The sequence below is a fragment of the Pinus tabuliformis genome, chromosome 2_1, assembly GCF_031772625.1.
Source record: "Pinus tabuliformis cultivar Carrire ecotype Pingquan chromosome 2_1, CPIR1, whole genome shotgun sequence".
Taxonomy (NCBI): Eukaryota; Viridiplantae; Streptophyta; class Pinopsida; order Pinales; family Pinaceae; genus Pinus; species Pinus tabuliformis.
Genome location: NC_142299.1, coordinates 769057452 through 769082233, shown reverse-complemented (window position 1 = coordinate 769082233; position 24782 = coordinate 769057452).

The window sequence follows — 24782 nt, the reverse complement described above, 5'->3', positions numbered from 1 at the left end:
ATTATCTGTGAATTTTATATTTGATTTTAAAGGTTTCATTATAATGTATCAAGTTCAACCCCACATTGTGCCAATTTAATGGCTGGTCTTTAGGTTTTCATTAAAATGGACCAGTTCACCTATACTGTGTGTCAATTTGATGGTTCATTTTAAAATTTTTGTTGGAAAGTGTCAAGTTGTCTTAGGCTAAGGTTTTAAAGTTGCTAAACTTTTAGCATTTAAAAAAAAATACTCTTCGTATAATGTCTCCTTCATTCAGGTATTCATTTTTTTTTTAAATTGTCATAGAAAATTTTCATAATGCCATGGTTGAAGTATGTTGGAAACTTAGTGTTTTTTGTAGTCATGATCTTTGGTTTTAATTACATGGTTAAAAAATTGTAAAGATTTTAAGTGTTTTCTGATTCATGACATTTTATCCTGAACGTCATTGCTTCACCTAAAAGAAAGACGTTATTACAACATGAACACCTTTTTTTAGGGTGGTTTATTGACAAAAAAATGGTTTTTATTGGTTTTTAATGCCATGGTTGAAATATTTTGAAAACTTAATGTTTTTTTTAGTCATGATCTTTGGTTTTAATTTCATGGTTCAAAAGTTGTAAACATTTTAAGGGTTTCCTGAGTCATGACATTTTATCCTTAACATCATTGCTTTACATAAAAAAAAAAGACATTATTAAAACATCAACACTTTATGTTTTTATGGTGTTTTTTTCATGAAAAGAATTGGTTTTTATGGTTTCTAATACCATTTTTAAAAAATGTTGAAAAAAAATGTTATTCCAACATCAACATTTTTAGTTTTCATGTTGTTTTTCATGTCTTTTTGGGGTTTTTCGGCTAGAGATAGTGTTTTGAGTTTACAGTTCCCGTTTCAAAGATTACATTGTTGGTAGCTCATCCTACTGGAACTCATTATATAAACGGTAGCAACCTGTTCCAAGTTAACAAAAACTCCCTAAACGAAGTGAAGAAAAGATGTTGGTAGAGCAGACCACTCATAACAGCTATACCTCTAGGAAAGAAATACACACCAAGTGAAGGCTAGTGAAAAAGTTACCCATAATGTCATTTTAATGACGAAAATGAAACCAAAGAAAATCAACCTGTATAAGATTCATCATAAGGGAATGGTAGTAACAAAATCCTCTCGTGGTATAAAGAAAAATATGGAAAGGAAGAGGACAGAGGGTAACATTCATATTCAAGGCACATCAAAAGGAGGGATTCTAAAGTGATGAAAAGATGCAGCATGGATAACAACAAGGCAAAGAGGTAAGAAACTAGGACATCCTTGTGAAGGAAATCTCTACTGCATGAGTTACGATGTGAAAATATAAAGTGGTTAATGCCACAACCTAATGGAATGAAACTTAAGGTGAAATGAAGGTGTCAATGATAGTCAATGATGCAACATAAATGGTTGGGAAGGACCTTCCCCTACATGCCAAGTTTATTAAAAATGCACATAGGGTCTAGTGTATGTTGCAATAAAAATGACACTCTATCCTATCAAAACCATCTAGAAAAGGTAGACCAATGGTTAAATGACATAATGAAATAAATAAAACATGGATCTAGTAAAAATAAGGCCATATATATATATATTTTTTGAGTTTCATTTTTTTGGATTTTTGGTAGATACAATGTACCATCGAGGTCTAGTTCGGTGCTTACTTATGAATTTGAATAATGTGATTAAATCATATTATGTATACATGCATTATTGGTTAAATTCTAAATTAATATGACAAATGTCAACATAGCTAGACGAATGATATATGTAACTAATGGGCCTCCTAAATAGGTACAAATCAAGGCCCATTTCACCCTCCTTTAGCATATTTTTACCTCTCTCCTTTCATTTGATGACATATTTTTGGAATATAATGTGTTCATTAGAGAGCTTAAGGAATATTTATCATATCCTGTATCCTAACATGTTGAATTTGTAGGAAAAAGTGCATTTATTGTGCAGAAGTACACTGGAGACTACCTGGGGAAATCTAGGAGGCACATTCCTTGCATTAACTTACTAACAAATCGACTCGCTATTGGGTAGTTACGACACTCAGTGGTTGCAGGGATCTTAGAAGACTAAATCCACTTTATACGGATTTTGGGGGAAGAATCCCACCTTCCAAGGAGGCTTCCCACTCACTCATTTTTGTATAAATAGAAGAGATCAAGAGCTCAATAGGATTCAACTTTTTAGAGGAACACAATGACTACTAAGAGATATAACCTGTTTCTTATCATTTCAATTTCCACATAGTGCACATGAACACTTTTTGAGATAAATAAAAAACATTTTGTTTCCATTACTCTAAGTGTGTTTCAGGAGGGTTGAGTTCCCTTGGGTTAGGTCCCAACCCAAACAATCAAGTCTCTCTCGTCTGTACATTTTTTATATGCATTTTTTTTATGTACTTAGTTTACAAGGGTTTCCTTTTTTGCAAGATCTGTTTATGTCAAAAAGTTTTCCTTTGTAGATTCATCAGTTATTTCCCTTGGAAAGTTTGGTTGAAGTATTTGTAATGTAAAGCAAAATATTATAGTTCTTCTCTTGATGTAATAGTTATATCTTGGTTTAAATTCAACTCATCCTTTCCTTTACAATTTATTTTTATGCAATCAGTATTTTTGGCATTCTTAATATTTTTATGTTTTACTAGCTAAATAATTTTTTTTTGTGCAACAGATACCTATTGGTTTGCCAGGAAAAGAAACATAAATTTCATTTTCATACCCACCATCTTCTCTATCACCCTCCTTCCATTCTCATCCATCCTTCTACACGGTCCACACACAAAAAATACGTCACAGGTTTACTAGAGGCTATTGGTTTGCATTCTCCCCTCATGCAATATGGACTCATGAGGAGGACTAAGCTTGGAAAGGCCTCCCATATCGTTATCCAACCTTCTAGCATCTTTCTCAACCTCCAAATCCTTTTTAAATCCCATGGAATTCTCTTGGATGCAATCATGTAGCATCTTGCAGTACTACACGAAATCCACCATAACTTGACCATAATTTCTCCTTAAGCCTAATTTTTTATTATCAACCATTCACAACGTTTTATAGGCTCTTGGAATAAGCTTGATGAAGATTAGAGAACACTTAGAACTCATCTTTTTATCACTGCAATTTATTTATGCAATTAGGGTTAGTTGTTTTGATCATGAATTCGATAGCATATAAGTCATTTAGATTATTTTTTCATGAAAAATTTGTTGTATTTTTTAATAAGAATAGGAGTTACTTTGAACGTAGTAGTTTAGGATTGATTTGATGGTATTTACTTCATGTATCTAGACTATATTTAATTTACTATCATTTATTTTCTACAACAGATTAGGATTTCATTTCAAAGTATTTGTTTCCTTGCAAGTAGATTAGGGTTTCCTCTTATGTAATAGGAAAAACAATATTTTCCTTACTTGCAAAGTTATATTTACTAAAATAACTTCTTTTGATCTTTCAAAATGTAATTTTTACACCTTGGTTTGATTCACTACCTCAAAGTAGCTTAGGTAGAACCTTTCTTATTATGCATACAACATTGTCACCTCTAAAGTTCTTACGAATCTTAGATTGATAAAGTTGGTAGACCTAGGAGTTGCAACATTCTTTTTGTAATACCATATTTCATCACTTTTTAACATCATTTGTGGCGAGGTGCCAAAGTAGGCATTGTTTCTTATATGAAGTTTCTTTCTCTTTTCATTCCATTTCCTAAAAAAAAACAAAATTTTATTTTGCATTAGTTTTCTTTCTATCTAGAAATATCTAAAAAATAAGAAAAAGGAGACAAGAAAAAAAACCTTTATTTCATGAATCATAGGGCTAAGGACAACTTAGGATTTTTTTTGAAAAAATCGCCAATCATACAACCAGTCAACCTACTCTCCTTGGTGATTGTGACCCTCCTACTTTGACCATAGAGGATTTGGAGACCATTCTGGGTGAGCAACTAGAGATCTTTGAAGAACCTATAGGGGAGGAGGAACCTACATCACCTACCTAAGAGCTAGTTGGAAAAAAGAAACCCAAGATATTTAGAATGAAGTATATAAACCCCACTTATCTCTCACATTTCAATTGCCTAGATTCTAAGGAACCTGATACATTCATGTTTGATTTTGTTGTGGTTTTTAGAACCTATGATTACACTTTGGATGAGAAAAAGATAAATTTGTTTCCTTCCACTCTCAAGGATGTAGCCCTGCGTTGGTTCATGAGTTTGGAAGTAGGTAGTATCACTACTTGGGATCAAATGCAGTAAGAATTCAATCAGAAATACAAAGATTATTGTAGATCCAGGGACACCAAGGAGGGGATAGATGGGTCCCTATAGGACTATGAAGAAAGGTTTCAACTCAACTATAGGAGAGCTAAGTCCACACTTGAATCAGAGTTATTAAATCTTGTATTACTCAGAGGAGTCGTAGATGAGATAATGGAAACCCTTACCATGCTTTCTAGTGGAATCATTCACCAACTAAATTATGATGACATCGAGACAATATTTAAGAATAACCCTAGGGTTGCCAGGAAAATAGTTAGATCTAGTCAAGGTCTAGTAAATTATTTACCATCTACCTCAACTATCAAACATGAAATATGAAGTATGTTAGAGGATTGTAAGATTTAACTGCTACAGAAATTTTTCTTATAGATGGACACCATGTAGATTAATACGAAATAAGAGGAGGCTGAAAGGGAACTATCTATATTTTTCCCTAGATGCACCAAGAGGCACCCTAGAAATGAGTGCCCACTGTATGTAATAGAAATATGATTTGTTTGTGAAGAAAATAATGAAAATAAAAAATTCCCATCTCTTCCAAGTCTGAAGGAAGTATAAAAAAGGGTAGAAGGTGGCTTGGAGTAGCTTTTTTTTGTTAACCAAAGGGGGCCACAAGGTCCTCACCCATACCAACAAGGCATTCACAGTATACATTATCCTTCTTTCAATCCAAATCAGAGTGAAATTTTTCAACCTTGGTATCCTCTAGTCAACTCACGTTGCTCCATGCCTTCCCCTTGACAATATCCTCCTCAATATCCTCGTCAGTCTGTCAATCCAACATTTCATCTAGATCATCCCCAACCTTCTTAATGAGGCAATCCTTCACAAGGATGGAGGCCTTAGGAAGTCCAACCACCTACCTTAATTCCTCCTCCTCCTCCTCCTTAGCCACAAATACCTCACAATAATCCACCCAAGAAACCCTAAATGATTGCTCAACCCAACTTGGACCGAAAAAACAAGCAAGCCCAACATGTCTATTTTGGGGAAATGTCCAATCCTACCTATGCTATGGAAATTCAAGAAATAAACCTTAGGTCTTGGAAGGTACTTCCAAATTTTAACACACCTTTTCTATTAGAATATCTTGAAGATGAGAAGGAAGAAAGTACTCCTTAAGCAAAAATACCTCCCTACCCTAAAAGGTTGGTCTATCCTAAGTATCAAGCCCCAAAAGAGGCTAAAGTTATGGGATAAATGAAGAACATATGTGTTAAAATACCCCTACTCCAGGCAATAAAATATGTTCCTATCTATAACAAGATAATTAGGGAAGAATGCCTCAAGAGGCTCGGAAGAAGGGAAATAAATACCCCCACTATCAATGTTGTTGGGAAACTAACTGATCTAATGCTTGGGATGGTCATCTCCCTAATGTATTTGGATCTTGGTAGCCTGATAGTGGAAGTACATATGAACAACATTATGGTCCCCAACACACTTATTGATCTTGGGGCTATAATCAATGTCATGACCAGGGAAACCATGCTTAATCTCAACCTCTAGGGAGCCTAAGGAAACCCACCATTGTGCTGTAACATGTAGACATATGCATAGTAGCCCTTGAGAGTGTTATTGAGTATGTGACGATTTCCATCAATTCCTCAAAGTACGCCACTAATTTCCTTATATCCCAACCCAAGACCAAGTTTAATGGGTATTCTCTCATTTTGGGGAGACCTTATTTAGCTATTGTTGATGCTTATATTAGCTTTTGAGCTACAAACATGAAAATAAAGAATGGGAAGCTCACACAGTAACTTGCATTATTCGCCCTACTCAACCCCTTGTTGACCAAGATTTTCCTATGTGGGTAGAGGAAGAATAACAAGACGAATTATATTAGTGACCCTCTACCCAATATGTCCATTAGAAGCAACTGTTGGAAGCTAATAACTATATGAGGATGACCTTACTAACAATATTTTTCAAAACCAACATCCTACTGCCATGCAAATTGGTGAACTAGTAGAGGATTCTTTAGAGTAGCCTGAAAACAACCCCTGGGAAGAATTATTCACTATTAGTTCTGATAAAAATCATGCCAACATTAAGGAATTTAGTGCATATAAAACTCTAAAAATTTGTCCTTCCCTTTTAGCAGAACAAGAAGAGAAATTTCTCATTCTTTTGAGGCATCATCCTAATTCCTTTGCTTGGGACTATAAAGATGTGAAAGGGGTGCATCCCTCATTTTGTACACATGAAATATACATTAAAGGCAAATGCAAACCTGTGTCTTATCCATATAAAGTAATGAAACCTACCCTTAAAGACATTGTAAAAGAAGAATCACATAAGTTATTGGATGCAAGATTCATTTACCTTATTTTAGATAGTGAGTGGGTGTCACCTCTTGTTATTGTGTGAAAAAATGGGAACGGGAGAATTTGTGTTGATTACAGGAGTTAACAAGGCTACAAAGAAAGATCGTTTTCCCTTACCATTTTTTAATCAAGTTTTGTATTGTCTTGTAGTGAAGAAGTTATTTTCATTCTTGGATGGTTTCAATGGGTACAATCAGATCCAAATCAGCTTTGATGTTCAGGACAAGACCACCTTCACATGTCCATGGGGTACTTTTTCCTATATGGTCCTTCCCTTTGGCTTGTGTAATTCCCTTGCTACCTTCCAAAGTGAATTGTTGATTATTTATACTGATCTTGTTCATGATACAATTGAAATATATATGGGTGACATCACTCCTTCGAGGGATGATTTCTAGGAAGCCCTCTCCAACCTATTTAAAGTTTTGAAAAAATGTATGGAAATTAATATCTCACTAAGTTCATAAAAATGTGATTTTTTTATGAATGAAGGGATTTTCCTAGGCCACTTCCTCTCTAAGGAAGGGATCCAAGTTGACCCTAACAAGATTGCCATTATCAAAAGGGTCCCTGTCCCTTAGAAATAAATGGATGTTAGGAGTTTCCTAAGACTAGCTGGATATTATAGGATAGTTACCAAGGATTTTAGTAAGATGGCCTCACCTTTGTTTTCATTATTTTCTAAAGATTCATATTTTTATTGGAAAGACAATTGTCTAGAAGCATTGAAAGAGCTGAAGGAGAAATTGACCAATGAACCTATTCTCAGGGACCCAAATTGGGCCTTTCCTTTTAAAATTCCCACAAATGCATCTGACAGAGTTCTAGGGGTAGCCTTGGGAAAAGTGGAAGGATATTTGTCTTAAGCCATATATTTTATCAATAATAATCTTTCCAAGGCGGAACTCAACTACACAGTTATTGAGAAAGAGTTGTTTGTTGTAAACTCATTGAACAAGTTTAGAAATTACATTACAGGGTACCAAGTTTTTTTAGAGATTGATCATGCAACTATTAAGTATTTAATGAATAAATATGATGCCAATGTTAGGATCATTAAACGGTTGTTGTTGTCATAATAATTTGATCTAACAATTATTGACAAGCTAGGAACGGAAAATGTGGTTGCATATTTTTTGTCTGGTCTAACATTACGTGTAGAGAATGAAGAGGTGATAGATGATCAACTCCTAGATGAGCACCTCTTCTCCATTTCATTGTTGTAACCTTCATTTTATGACATAGAAAACTTATTGGTTGTTGGGAATTTTCTTCCAAGTATATCCTCCAAGGAAAATGGAAGAATTGTCAAAAATGTTTCCCTGTCACTTGGCTTGGGGGAAACCTTTTAAGATTGGGACCAAATAATATTTTGAGGAGGTGTGTAAGGGAAGATGAGGTCTTTGGCATATCCTTAGCATGCCATGATGGACCCTATCGGAGCCATTTTTCTTCTGAGAGGGTATCCTTCAAAATTATCCAAGCAAGATACTATTAGCCTACCCTACACAAAGATGCCATGAGGTACACTAGTAGATGTGATGAATGCTAAAGGATAGGCAAGACCACACCAAGGTATGAAATTTCACTACAACCTCGAGTGACTCTTGAACCATTTGAGAAGTGGGGCATGAATATCATTGGACCAATCAACCCCCCATCCAGACGAAAGAGGTATACTATTGTATACACTAATTATTTGACAAATTGTACTCAAGTGAAGGATGTCAAACAAGCCACAGAGAAAAATATGCTAGAGATCTTGATGGAGAACATATTTTATAAGTTTTGTTTCCAAATGGATTTGGTCACTAACCAAGGGGATCAATTCACTTCTTATGTGATTTAGGGGATTATGGAGCGACATCACATCAAGCATAGAAATTCCACTCGCTATTGTCCTAAAGAAAATGGGTAGGTGGAGGTGACAAACAAAGCCTTAGAAAGAATGTTAACTAAGGTTGTCAACAATAGAAAAAATGATTAGGCAGGTAGACTTCTAAATACCACCTGGGCCTATAATACCACATGGAAGACCACCATTGTGTTTGCTCCCTTTAAGCCAATTTATGGAAAAAAGGAACTATTGTCCATTGAATTTAAGTACAACACCTTGAGAATGGCAGGAAAATTAGACCTAGACATCACCAAAGCTCAACATGAGAGGCTGCAATAGATCAATGCCCTTGATGGATTTAGGCTGTAGGCTCTCATGCATACTGAGGTCGTCAAATTGTAGAGGAAGATTTTGCATGAAAAAAACATCAGGGAAATGACCCTCTAATAAGGTGAGTGGTTCCTCTTGTATGATCCTATATTTAATGACTTCAAGGGAAAACTGATGACAAGATTATTAGGTCCCTACTTGGTGGGAAAGTGTTGTGAAAATGGCTCTGACCATATCTGAACAATCGATGAGGAACAAATTCCACTTTTAATTAATGGTTGTTGGTTAAAACTTTACAGGAAACCTCTATCAAAAGAGGAGTTTACCAGTTCAATAAGGAGAGAAATGAATGTGAATGGGAGCCTCAAAGCTCCCAATCCATCCAAATCTTGATTAAAAAAGAAAAATAGAAAAAAAAGGAAGATAAATGAGAAAGAAAAGGATGAAAATACTAAGTGAAAATCTCCACGAGGTACCTGAGGAGAGCTCTTGAACTGAAAACCTCCATGAGGTAGTTGAAGAGTCTAAAAAAAAAACAAATGATGAAAAAGAAATAAAATATGCATGGCTGAAAACCTTCCTTGAGGCACCTAGGGCAGTCATGTAGGTTGAAAACCTCCTTTGATGCAACCTATAAGTCTAAGAAAAAGAAAATAAGAAGAAATTAAGAAGAAGAAGAAAACAAAGAAGAGCAGAGGAACCCTTACATTATCTTTGTGACATTTCTATAGGGTTTTAGTGAATGTCAATGGAGTCCAATAGACAGAGAAGAAGCTTGAAAAATTAACATTCACACCCTCCAAATTTTCTCTCCAGATGCACTCCATCCTTACATTAATCCTCCCCAATTTTTCCCCATCATTAGATGACCTTCCTCACCTGATTCTTCCATAGTCATAAATTGCTACAGGATTGTCCAAAAAATTCTACAGGGAACTAATCGGTATGAAAAGATGTAGTTTGTAAGTTTTTCGCTTAGGAACAAGGGAGGGGGCTCACAATAACCTTGTCATTCATTCACCACACCAACTGAACTATTTCCCACCTTTATTCCCATCTCTATAAAACAAAATAATTTATTTTCATCCCATCATTCAACTTTCCTATCACAACAAGGATCTATGACACCCATCATTAGCTTCCTTATGAATTATCAATTTTTTTTGAAGCAATACTTGGAGGAATTGGAGGTCATAGCAAGGTCTCTTTGACTACTACAGGAAGACACATAGATAAAAGTCTACACATACTATACATGACATTAGTCAAGGCACCAGATCCAAATGTTTAATCACCATGGAGCATTGGAAGATTACAACCCTTATCGTAAGCAAGTATAAGGACCTTCCAAGTTGTTATAGGATACCTATTCAATAGAAAACAACAACATTTGATCCATAATGGCACCTAAATTTTAAAGGATCGACAAACCTAAGTCAGTAAAGGAAACTCAATTTTATTTTTTCAAGCCAATGCATGGACCAATTAAGACAACGAAATTAAATCTCAGACGAAATCCAAAGCAACGTCACCCATGTTTTGTAATCCCATGCAAGCATCACATGATCAACACACTAGCACAAGCATCACTAGGTAGGGATAGGTATGAAAGATTGATATCCTCTCCTCTTGAGGGGATCATGGTTTAAAAAAAATGTTGTCAATCCACGAGAGATGAGGTTTTGTAGGCTAGAGTTGGTTTAGCAGCCTCGACCACCCTTAAACAGTTGCCTGAAGTTGTCTTCCTCTCTCATCACATGTTTGGAAAAGAAAAATTAAGAAATGGTGATGACTACGAGGGGCGGGCCAATGGGCCTATATTTTATTTGCAAAGGTGGTAGGTGGGGGCCAACTCATACAACATACAGAGCCAACCACACAAATAATGATAGCATAAAATCAAGCCTGAGACACCCACTACCACCATAGGGATTCTATATACCTATACAATAGGCCTTATAAACTTCTATAGAGGGGGCTACAAGACCAGAATATAACTGTTACATGATTCACACTATGTGCTATATGATCGTTGTCAAGTGCTATAGGAAAGTATAGATGGGTGAAGAAAAGTAGAATATTAAGAAATTTCATCCATGAAACCATATATCCAAAGAGGAATCTCCAAGGGAAGGGTAAGTACCTATTTTTCCTCCCCACTTTTGGACAAGAAGCCTACACAATTCTTCAATCTTTTCACTGAACATCCTATAGCAAATCTCTGAAAATGAAAATAAATTGAAGTATGAATATTTCTTGTGAATTGAGCATGATATAAGGGAAACTGATTTTTTTTTAGTTGAGCATGGAATTTTTCCTTCTCCTAACTAGAAAAAGTGAACTCGTCCCTTTTACCATTGTTCTGAAACCCTAAATTGCTCAGAAATTTTCTAAAACTGGTAATAGATATGAGAATTTCCTTTCTAATCTTTAAAAAACTATAGTGAAAATAATGGTTAGTGGTTTTAATTGAAGATATCCCACAACTCATCAAGGATTCACCAACACCCTCCTGTTAGGGATATATTTTCTAATTACCAATGGCTAGGATTCTTTGAGAAGTTCAAGGGGTTTAATGATGAGGTTACTCATGAGTTTGCAATAGGCCTCTATCCTCAAGAAGAAGATAGTGCTACTGCCATTGTGAGGAGGCTCATCATTCATATAAATGAAGAAATTATTATCAGAGTGACCACATTACCCCTAGGAGGGAGATGGACTAAGGAAGAGAGAACATAGGCTATCACAACCAAGAAGAACTTTTTCCTCCTTGAGATGTAGCCAATTGAAGATAAAAATGGGGTTAGGAGAGAGAGTCTACCATACTCCTAGAATAATGTATCATACCACACTTTGAAATACATATCCTATGAGGAGAGACTTAGTGTTATCTATGCCTATCAGTTTAGGCTCCTCTATCAGCTAAGGTTCTAGATAGATTTTCCTATCCAAAGTCGATTGGACATTTCCCATTTTCTTTTCCAATCCTTAATAGAGATGAGCCAAAGAGTAAGAGGGGGAAAATGTCAGTACATAACTCACCATGGGCTCATAAGAATAATTTTTATATATGCTTTGGAGCATGTTCAAACCTTGTGTCATGGACATATTTTGTGGATATGGACACGGAGGATTTCCTTGAAACACAAGGCCAAGCCATATTAGAACATGGAGAAACAAAAAGCATGGTTCTGTAGAAGGAGAGGTTGGAGAAGAGGAAGAATAAGAGTCTAGTGAAGAATAGTAAGAAGAAAAATTAGAGAAGAATATAAAGGAAGAAAAATAGACAAAGGCACCTACTAAAAAAACAATGTTCAATAAGGACTCAACTAAGACTTTTGTGACACAAGAAAGAGAGAAAGGAACCCCAAAGGTCATTTGGGCATCTTCCAAACCTCATATAAGGAGAAGAAAAGAGCATGCAAGTGTTTCATAAGGAAATATTGAAGAAGAAGTGCTTGCCACCTCGGCAGCCTTAAGTACACCAGTCAGGCTAAAGGGGAGGAAGCCAAGGCAAGGACCATTGTATTTCAAGAATAGGAGGAGCACTAGAATAAAGCAAGGGAAGCCTTATCCATCCTCAACAACCCCATAATGATTTATGGGTCAACTCCATCAAGATGGAGAATTGGAGAAAAATAAGAAACAATATGAAAAAACTAACCTCCCTCGAAAGCAAAGTGGAACAACACTAGACTTCATAAAAGAAATAGAGCGCCAAGGGAACCAATAATAAACATAACCTCAAGTTGCAAGAGGAATATTCCATGTTGAGGAAGGAAAGGAAATGCTACAAGAGGGTGATGCATAACTACAGGAAGGAGATGAAGGGTCATAAGAGCTGAATGAACCAAATCCCTAACCATACCTTGGTTCCTACTATAAGTTATCTGAAGTAGGATAAATAATACCAAAAAAGTTTGTAGTCCCAATCCTCCTTGAGCTATAAGGAGAAAGAGGTAAAATCCACTAGTGGATGCAAATTGGAAGATCCAAAGGAGTTGAGGATGTGGGTATGATGGAACAAAAGATTAAGAATATGGGTGAGGAGAAGGCTGACTTGTGATTCAAATAGTAAAATATGAGGGAGCAACTGCAAATAGAAATCAAGAGACTAAGAGACTATCTATAGGAGAAATATGAGTAGTTTTCCACCATGGAAAGCTTGGCTATGGAACACATTCAATGCAGACACCCATCAAAAACCTATGCAACGTTTCTCAAATAATAGTGGCTCCAATTTCAGATCAAGACCTTAGCACATTATGGTGCACTCCCTTTCTAGGATGACATAAAGTTTATTGAGTTCTGTCATAAATAAAGTGTTGAGGACATAGATAGAATGGTCAATATTGTCTTCAATAACCAATGGTAAATTCTAAAATGGCTGAAACTTTTCATCTTTACCTTTGTCTTCGTGGGGATTATCCCACTTTAGTACTAGGTCACCCAAATCAAATCTCTTTTCCCCTATGGATTTTCTATCAAACTAGTGCCTTAAACGATTCTAATGCATGGAAAATGGGTTGTTGGCCTTAAGTATTTCTTCCTTGAGTTTAAGTAATGTTCTATCCTGATCTAAATCTGTAGGAAGGCTTTACCTTGTGACCCTTCAGAGAGTTGCAAGGCTGGAAGATATAGGTTCAAGGGCAAGCTAACTTCTTTATTGTAAACTAGGAAGTATGTCGAGGTTCTTAGGAAAGGCTTTGGAGTTACATGACCAGGCCAAAGTGCATTGGTAAAATCTTTATGCAATTTCCTCTATTCATAGAACTAGTACAAAATGATTAATTAGTTACTAAAAAAATGACTAAAATTTGCATATAAATGACCATTTTTTAGTTGGTGACCAATAGTAGCTAATTTACAGTATCTTATAATGCGACCAACTTTTAATCATTTTTAGCTTAGCCATTAATTGGTTGTCTCAATTTTATCATTTAGTATTATATTTAGTCATAAATTTGGTTATTAATTTAGTCATTGATTTAATCATTAATTTCCACAATTAATGACCAAATATACAAAAAAATATATTATTATATGATCACCTGAGAAAATCAATTAATGACCAAAGAAATATGACCAAAATGTTGCTCATGTTATAAGACTCTGTAAATTAGCTACTAACAATCATATATATGAAAAATGTAGCCATTGTTTGAAACCAATTAATGACCAAATAAATATGAATAAATTTTAGTTGTGTTATAAGATACTATAAACTAGATACTAATAGTCATATATATGAAAAATTTAGTCATAATTTGTAATCACAAATTTATCATTTGCAATATTCTTTTATCTTTTTATAGTAGTTTCATATTCATTATATAAATGACTGATTTTGTAGTTTATATTCATTTCATTTACATTCATTAATAATAATTATAAACGACTAATTTAGTCATGTATTCATTTTATTTGTGTTCATCATTAATCATCATAAATTACTAATTTGGTAGCTTTAGAGTGATTTTATGTATTCATTATTAATCAACATAAATTAATTCGTATGATTTTGCGACTAAAAAAAAATCATACAATGTGCATGTTCATATAATATGAAAACGAAAAGTTACATGTGTTAATTACAATACTAAATAATATCAAGTGCAACTATAAATAATTTCAACCACAAATTATATTACATAAAATTTCAAGTATCAAATATGAGTTTCCAACTTAATATTGGTTGGACTACAATTTACACATGAAATATTGTTTCGTCACTTCAAAACATTATCACTGTGTTACCAAGGAATTTCAAGTGAATTCACCAACTCTAAAGACTTGACCATCAGTCACCTTGTGTGTGTCTTATCCAATATATTGGCTCTAAGAGTATCGCTAGACCAATTTTCTTCTCTCACCCTTTTGGATTTGTCGCTAGAGTGGTATTTTTCTCCTCTTTCTTCAATTCCTGCTTCTTACCATCAATATTGAGTTCCTCTCTTGAAAACAAAAGAAGATACAATATAGAGTATAAGAAATGAAAGATAATGAATACTGGAATATAAACTAAAGTGGACTATAAAATATTTATACTACATATACCTCAACATCATTAATGTCAATGCCATTTTTCCCCATAAAAGTAAAAAACTTGAACAAGTTTTCTTTAGTTGGGTGATAGTGGCTAGATGACCTATATAAACAAAGCAAATAAAACTTCACCATAGAAAAGAAAACCTTAATAACTTAGTATTTAACCTTCAAATAAATCTTAAGCACAATCATGCCAACTAAGTTACATTCTAAAAATCTTAGGATGTAGATAACTTGTGGAAACAAATAATTTGAGGTGTGATGTCTAATCCTTGTTGTTTTATTCGTAAGAACATTTCATTCTCTAACGCATGAACTTGGTCAGGTATATAGACAACCTGTGCTCAAATAACAACATGAAAGTAAACTTTTATAATAGTCATGCAATGTTTTTAACAGAAAACAACGAAAATGATTTCAATTAATATCATGTAATACTAATATCATCTTCAAGCTTTGGATTAGGTTTAAATGGACATGATACCAACTATTTTTAATTTCATAGTTAAAAGACAAAGATAAATCAAAGGAAAACCTTTAAAATACGATCAAATAAAAAAGAGAGGATATCTTGGAATGAACATTGCAATTATAATTTTTTTTACCTATCAACCGGTGTCTTGTCTAGCATTCCTAAAATATTTTCTTTCCAAAAATAACCATGAGGTGAAAGAATCACAACATTAAAAACCATAGTAATCCCTACTAGAAATATTTCCAAAGTCGATGGCTCAATTGCCTCAGCTCCTCTTGTATTAGCAAACCATATGATGTAAAAAGTGAACTTCCATAAGCAATTTTGTCTAGAAAATCCTTCACAGTTGAATTTGGAAGTATTTATTGCACAATAATCTATTTAACAACAATAAGAAATCCTTTATTCATGAAACTGATATGATGGTATAAATTTAAAAAAACATACATAAAAATTTATCTAAAAGATTAGTAAATGAATTTCAAAACAAGCATATTAGTTACTAATGGAAACACAGTATGAATTTCAAAACAAGCATATTAACAAATGAATTCATACTGTGTTGCCAAGGCATTGTTCTCCTCTTTCTTCAATTCTTTCTTCTTCCCATCAATACTGAGTTCCACTCCTGAAAATGAAAGAAGATACAATGAAAAGTATAAGATATGAAAGATAGTGAACACTAGAATACAATCTAAAGTAGACTATATATATTTTATAACAGCAAATTGTCAAGAAAATTAGAAAGATAAACATAGTCAACAAATTAATCAAAACCTTATTTATATGTTGAGTCCCATATAACCTTGAATTTTATGATCTACAAAATTAGCCCTTTAGATTATTTGGCTACTTAAAAATCGAAAAGAATAAAATTAGTGTTATATTCATTAAGATTTTCCAACTTAGGCTAAATTCAATAGAAATTATCCAAAAAGTGCTTCCCTTGCTTTATTACAAACGTTGCCACACATAGGGGTTGACTTTTTTGATGATATGCATCTCATTTCCCTTATATGTAGAGCATGGTGGTAGTTATGTAGGTTGTATTTGTACGTAAATGAACAAAAGATGCCAAAAATGCTTGAAATTAGCTAACTTGCAAGGTATTTTTTGTATCATTAAAAATTATAATTGGCTTTATTTATTATTATTTTTCTTTCCTTTTATAAACAAATGAATAATCAACAATTAGGGGGATTGGAAACACACCTATAGGTTGGAAAGAGAAATATCTGTTTTGGAAATATTTCTAGTAGTTTTTGAGGCATTTCTAAGGTGTTTTGGTTTACATTTCTAATGGTGAAATATTGGTGGGGGAGGAGTTTCCTACTACTTAGCTTTTGAACAATGCATTCCCTCCTATCTTACAGGTTTTCTTATCTAATCTTGCTTAGAAGGAATGTGTTGGCTTGTTAGTAATATTTTATCAAGACTTCTTTTTATTAAAGTTGTAATAACATGCAAATAAAAAAATATTGTAGTGTGTGTTTGCAAGACCATGTTTGATAATTTTTGGAAGGAAGTTAGAGGCAATTGATCATGACTCTCTTGAAATTTGAGGTAAAGGAAAGAGTTGAATGATCACATATTGGTGTGTTGGGGGAGGGTGATGGTGGCGCAAGCTACTAGCTTCTGCCAAGAGTTGTGGAGAGATGAGGTGAATGGTTTTTGTGATATACATTTCGAAATATATGAGGTATTTGTCAAACAGAAGTGCATATACATTAGGATAAGAGATACTCATCCGCGTCATAGACAAACACTCTCAAGCTCACAATATAAGCAACAATGTAAGAGGAGGAGAAAGCTGAATGCATCTCTTCCAAGACACAATTGACATATAAGGAGGAAATACGCGTTAGGGATGTGCTTTTTCAAGTTGAGAATAATATCAATAATAGTCTCTTGGTTTGGAGATATTATTGTCTCTTCCATCAGAAAATAAGATCATTTTCACTAGGTTGTAGAGATAATGCTACTTCTCCTTTTATTAACACTTCCATAGATGTACGAAACATATATCACCTCCCAAAACTCTTCACATTGAACTCATACCATAGGGACACTAAGATTACCATTGTTAATTGTAATTTATCTTTTCTCACTTTGATCCTTAGCACACATTCTATGTGGGTTATTGCAATTTTGATAGCATTATATTCCAATGAAATTATCACAAATAGTTTGAAATTTCTTTGTATAGAAACTCTACCATTTACCATTTATGTGCAATTATGGATTTAACTCAAAGTTCAAATTGAAATAATATTGCAAGTTTCAATAAAATTAGTATCTTTGAGAATAAATGCTAACAATACATTTCCTCTTTATTGTTGAGATAAATTTTTCATTACCTGTTCATAGTGCCATCCCACAAAAGTGGGGCAGCATCAAAATTTGAGTGAAGGGATCCTAGCCAAAAATTGAAACTTGAGATAGGCCCAATGCTCCATGTAAGTATTAATATAACTGCCAGCTTCCAGTCTACGATCTTTCTCTCTGAAAATTAGACAAAATACTAGAAAAAATTGCTAAAAATAAATCTTGACAAAACACCAATCAAAATTTCTAATAACACCACTGAGTCAAACATGGTGTTGCAAACAATGTTGAAAATGCACACAAGATTTAGCGATTCCATGCTTTACCATTTTTTCCAACATTAGTACTGTTGGGCTTCAAGAAAAAACATAAATCAAATGCATTTGGAATTTTTAAATCACTAAAACTCCATCATTAATGTTTTACCAATTTTATTCAGAGAAACTTCAATATAACCGCAAAGAGTTCATGGAAAATATAGAGAAAAATGTGAAGAAACTCCAATGTGACTGCAAAGAATCCATGGAGAATTTACACAAAAAAAAATGGAATTTATATTGAGACAGTTGACTAATATTGTTGAAGCTCACTTTTAAAATATATTGAGCAACCTACTAGGGAAAGAAATACATAGTGGAGGAGTTTAGCCAATCATTTTCTTCCTCACATTTCATCTTTGTAGCGATCAATTTACAGAAGTATATCACTTAACTATATGTGATGTGTCTCTCTTAAACATAAACACACTGGTTGATTTAGAGGTGTTACATGTAATAATTACATGGCACAATGAACAATTAAGGAAATTTCCAAAAGAAACAAATTGTCAATTTTTTTTGAACTTAAATGGTTTGTGATCTATGATGGCCAATCAATCATATTAACCATATTTGACGGTCAAGATGCATTTTTTCAATATCTTTTATGCTCATTGCTGTCATTAATGGTTCTTTACTTGAAACATCTTGAGGTACTAAAAATCTCACTATTGAGAATTATAGCTTGGACATGAACTTCTGCACAGGTTTAGTGTGAACAAAAGAAGTAGTTTGAGATGATTTTGGAAAATAAATCTATTTTTGGAAAAGTAATTCTATTTTATAATTCACTTTAGTAAAAAAAGTGAAATTCTTATGTTTAGCAATTGAGTCTAAGATTGTATCTCACACATAACTTAGACTAGAGGAATATTAAAAATAAAATCTTTGCTAAAAGTATATAGATAGGACAAGGTAGAGGCTTTCAACACACATGGGCAGTTGAGTAGGTTGAGAGACATAGAGGGGGAGAGAACAGGTAAGGAGGAAAGATATGTTTCCAACAACAATCAGTCCCATATGGTTGCATGGATAGCATAATACTTATTTGTACAATCGTACATATAATATTGTTCAGATTCTTACAATTATATAGACATTCCATACATGTGTTGATATAGTTTGTATGGGCAGGCCAAACATCTATGTAGCAGTCGTTTTGATCAGTCCAAGGTGTCTTTTGTATTGATACATGTATCTGTACAATTCATATGGGTAGGAAAAACATCTATATAGCAGTCATTTAGCTCATTCCAAGGTGCTTTTTTATCGATGTAGTGTTGTTTTTTGGGCATCGCGTGGAGGTAGATTTCATGGAATCAAAGCTTTGTAAGGTATCACGAGACCCAAAAGACAATTTTTAACTTTCTACCAGTTATATGTCCATTTCCTCTTGTCCATTATTTTTTCCAAGTATAAAGGAGGATTATGTGTTCTATGAGGTCAATTTTACTGATGCTTCCAAAGGAAATCCAAAAATAATAGGATGAGGAAGAATAACCTTTTAAAATAAGAGGACAAATGTTGGATCAGTCTAAGAGATTCCTCATCTAATGAGAGAAATTCAAGCTCTAATTGTTTGCTTAAAGTTTGTTTAGGTGTTCATGAGTAAACATAGACCATCTAGGATTGGAACCTAGGACTTCCCAAATACCACTCAAGGATGTCTACCAACTAAACTACCAACCCACACATTTGAGAATATTTCTAGAGGTTAGCTTGACTAGAAACACCTAAGAGAATATGATAAGCTAGAAGGTTGATGTCCAAATAATTGTCCTGGGATAATTTTAACTATCCACGATGATGGCCTTTGTCTATGTGATTAATCTGGACTTTCTCAACATCATAGAGGAGCATGGGTTACTTCTCTCTTTTGCAGGGACATGATTGACAAAGAAATGTTTCAAACATGAGATGATATGTGGGACAAGAAAATAAAACAATACCTATCCTTACAGGATTTTAATTGTTATCATCAAATTTTCAGGTTGTTGACTTGTTTGTTTCTACTGCACTATAACAGTTCATTCTGGAAGTTTGTTGGTTTAAGAATAGTAGAAAGATTCAAATACAAATACAAATACTAGGGTATATCCATCTTAACTCTAGATCTATCAAACACCAGGAGGGATCAAACAATTTATTGGTTACAATTATAAGTGGAATATGAAATATCCACAATTCCAAGTTAAAGTGGGTCAGGAAGTGTCAAGGCATCTACAAGCCTTATTGTTAAGACACAAGTACTAACCTCTAGGGTGGTTGGTTCTTCATAAATTTTAGCAAATCAAGAGTCAAGGATCACTTTCATTTTATTAGTTTCACTGATGGATGTTGTCAGATCTACCACAAACCTGAAACAATAATCTATGTATCCTAGACTTGTTAAGTTGTCAGGTCATTTTTGGACTAGATTGTGCAAGTATAATTTTCTTTTTGTTTGTCTCATAGGGTTGTCTTTGGACTCTTGGAGACAAGTGGATGGTATGACGAGCTGGAAGGAGAATGTAATATGTGATCCAATTGACAGTCTTATTTACCCTATGGAAAGACCATTGTTGCACAACCTTTCACGAGATGACAATTTCAACCAGCCTGCAAGAATTTCTAAATTTTAATTAGATTTGGCTCTCTAGATTTCTACTAGAATTGAATGTTTAGGAAAGATAGATTATCTTCCACATGCAACCAAAGTAGATATGCTAGCATTCCTTTCTTAAGTGGGATGGAGGTTCCAATGTGCTCCATCTTTGGCTCTTGGATATATTGATATCAATGTGAATGTATATTGGTTTTTGATGAAATATAAGTTGTGTTTTCAACAAATGTGTGTGTGTGTGTATATATATATATATATATATATATATATATATATATATATATATATATATATATATATATATATATATATATATATATATATATAGATATATATATATATATAGGTATATAGTCACTTTGTCTAATAACTAGAAGAATTACCAGAACAACTATTACTATTTGTGAATAAGGTATGAAAAATTTATTACCATTAAATAGTAAGAAAATAGATCTTGATGAACATACATAATATTCTTACGTTCACTTCTCTACGATTCATACATTCCTACCAAGAATAAAATTTCCTCTTCATTTTCTTAATGGCAACCTAGAAGAACATAGATTTAATTTTTACAATCCATATAATTATCAAACTTAAAAATATATCATAACCACCAACATTAATCTAGATTCCTTACTGACAAAATATCATCAAAGCCTCATCAATTTCATTAGAAAGTCCCATATAGCATAAAATACTTACTATTTAATTGGTCTGCTTATTAATAGCCTTCCAAACAGTTCCATAGGTGTCATTCACTAGTTTCTTGATGATCTTATACCTAGAACAAAATAAATTACAAAAGGTGGTGATGTTTAAAAATTTAAACATCATATAATTTGCCATCTTATATCTTTATAAGAAAAGAAAAGACCCTAAACCATGAAATCAACTAGAATTTCCTTCAAGCAATGAATGCACAAAACACATGAATTCCAAGAAGTATGTGGTTGATGTAGGTAACAACATTTTCCACAAAAAAATAGGAATTCTCTTGAATTAATATTCAATGCATTGCGAAAGTAATGCCAGTATTAGAAAACTGCTCATTCCCTTTAATCATTACTTGCAGCTCCATTTGTGCTTAGAAAAGGGTAATAAAATAGACTTCATAAATAAAAACTCATATATTTCTTATTCTGTCAAATATTATCCATGTCACAAAGAGGAAGATCCAAACATTTTCATTCTCTGTCTCTCCATTCTTGGATTATGCACGAATATGAAAAATATACTACTAGAGAGGCAACAAGATATACACCAAGTGGCTGGAGAATAGTAGCCATGAACATCCAACCAGAAAAACACATTTATCTCTAAAACCAATAACAATGAAGATATTCTATCAACCACTACAAACTCTATACTGCCTTGTTAGACATCAAAAGAATTTATTAATTCTTTGCACTAGCCTAGGAAAAAAAGCCGATCAGATTTCATTCTGAAAACTTCTTTCACAACCCTCATACCACCTTCATTTCCACTATTCTTTTATTGTAAGCACAAGAGCCCACTAAAACAACAACATAACATAACTCATTGTTGCACCTTGTGTAGCCATGCTTCATGATATTAACAGATCAACACCTTTCCCAATTGTTATTCATTCATTTACTTTTTCTTTTGTCACAATGGAAAAAGTTGTATTATTGTTAAAGTAGACAAATTGACCACAACCATGTTTGGATGTAGATCAACATGCATAAAGAGGAAGGTTCTAACTCGAAGTTAAACCCCTGCAATCATCAAGATATAGAAACTTCTTGAAATTAGATATGTTTACAAAGAGTTGTAATGTTATACTCAAAATAGTGAGCAGAGTAGCTTCCAACCTGCAATCAAACACATCAAAATGTAGCTTGAAGCTTTAGGCATCACTAAATAAGATTTGAAGCAAGATCCAAGATATAAAATTTTCCAATAAAATTCAACAAATACAAAAGTGGATTGTAAAAGCTACTATAAAGAACCCATCTCAAAGAAAAGGTTTACATTATTACCACTAAAACAATATAAATTGTCGAAATTGAATTCCTTTGATCTCACACTATATGCAGATCCCAATAGAATCAAATTTCTATATGCATCAAAATATTATGATGTTAAAATTCAAATATATAAAAAAAAATATTCCCTAATAAAAATAAATAATAGAATCAAAATATGAAGACTTCTTAAGACCAACTACAACATAATTTTACTGTACTACAACACTAGTGTCAGGAATTCATGTTAGATCTTCTGTCATGCTTGCATGACAAATGAGTATCTAGTAAGTATGGCCAAAAACAATTGTGAAATATACCTTTCACGTACCACCGAAGTGTCGGAAACAAACACCAGATAATAATGTAATCCACTCTCTAAATCAATAACATCCACAATAGAGTGATTCCATGCTTCCGACATTTCCCAAAAGATAGAATTGGCTTCCAACACATATAACATACCAACTTCAAGTGGAAAGAACTGCTCAAATTCTAAAGTACCACAAGTGCCCCAAAACTTGCAATTTAAATAGAGCACTTCATAATATCAAAATATTAAAGTTATATAACATTCAAATAGTCACCAACATAACTCTATTTAAAAGGAAAAACAACATGGCCTCAGAAACACAGTATTAAATCTCCACATAATTCTAAAATCCAAACAAACTACTTAATAAACACACCACTTGGAAATAAATTCTAAAAATATATCTCACATGACTTATAATAGGAGAAACTTTATAGAGTCAAAGGAATAGATTAAATTATCAATCAAATTATTCCCTAGTTGTTATAGTCTCTACACTATGCAAATACCAGACTATCTTACATGAAAATGAGCTTTCCCAGAAAATATATAGTAAAAAAGTAATAATAGGATCATGTGACCTATAAATTTAGCATCAGTGCAAAATTAAAGCCTGCTGCTACTTTAGGTGACTATCCTTGAATTAGTATTCTTAGTCAAAGTATGTTTTTAAGAGGACACTTGTGGCATGTTCTCAACTATATTCACTTAATTTTTGTTAAACTTTGAACATGTTACATATGGTGAAAAAAAAAGGTATATATGTGATATGCGGATATGATGGATCTACATCTCTTACACATGAAACCTTCCCTCAAGCTTTCATTTTGGCACAGAGGTGTTTGTGGCCAAGGATGAGTGAGGAGGCCAAGAGTTTTCTTGTCATCAGAGTCCTCAATCACAATAAAAAGATTGATGCGCTGGAAGAAGATATCCTCTAGGAAGTGGCCTAGACTAATAATATTTGGCTGTATGATCATAGGAAGTGCATGAGAATGAGTGATTCCTACTCTCCAAATATCCATGTCCAAACAAAAGAATCTCCTAATGGAAACCTACCTACTTTGTTGAACTTGATGAGTAGTATACTTAGGTGAGAACCAACAAGGGATTAACTTTAGAGCTGCCAAAAGTTGAATTATCTACTTGTTTGTTGGTGTATGACCTATGACCTATAATGGTAGATCCTCATAGGCCTCAAAGGGATAGGTCAACCCACAAGAGGAGGAGGTCAGGAGGAAACATGAGGCCTCACTAATCTGAACAAGTGATCTATGATTTTTGGTTTGGAAGAAAAAACTCCCATTGTTCCAGTGTAGGTCAAGCTGCCAAATATTTCTCTGGACTATAGGGCAATGAAACACTTGAAAATTAGAAATAAGATAGGCATGTATTTTGACAATGCTAAACCAATAACAAGTATGTTCTGTTCTTCTTATATTTGTGTGAAACATGGAAGGCCTTCTCAAGGATATAGAACTTCAATATTAGGTCCCTATAATACTATAGATTCCCAGATTAATATTGTCATTGTAGCCATTATTGTTATTTTTGTGCCCCTATTGTCCCCATATTGTTATTATTGTGCCCCATAGAAGCCCACTATTATTATTTATGTGCACTTATATAATTATTTTTATGTCGGATTTGATTATATTGTGACCCCTTAGACTCCTATATATAGAAAGGAGGTTTTTCCATTTATATCATCCAAGAATTATTCATTTTTGTAATGTAAAGGAGGTTTCCCCCTCCAAGAGGCTAATTTTGAAGTCATTGATCTATCTTTTCTTCTATTTTGTGAGCTGCTTACATAACATTTGGTATCAGTTCTTTGAATTCTAGGGTTTCAATGTTCCGAATAGGTCATCGTGGAAATTTTGTTATAACTTTTTTTCTACG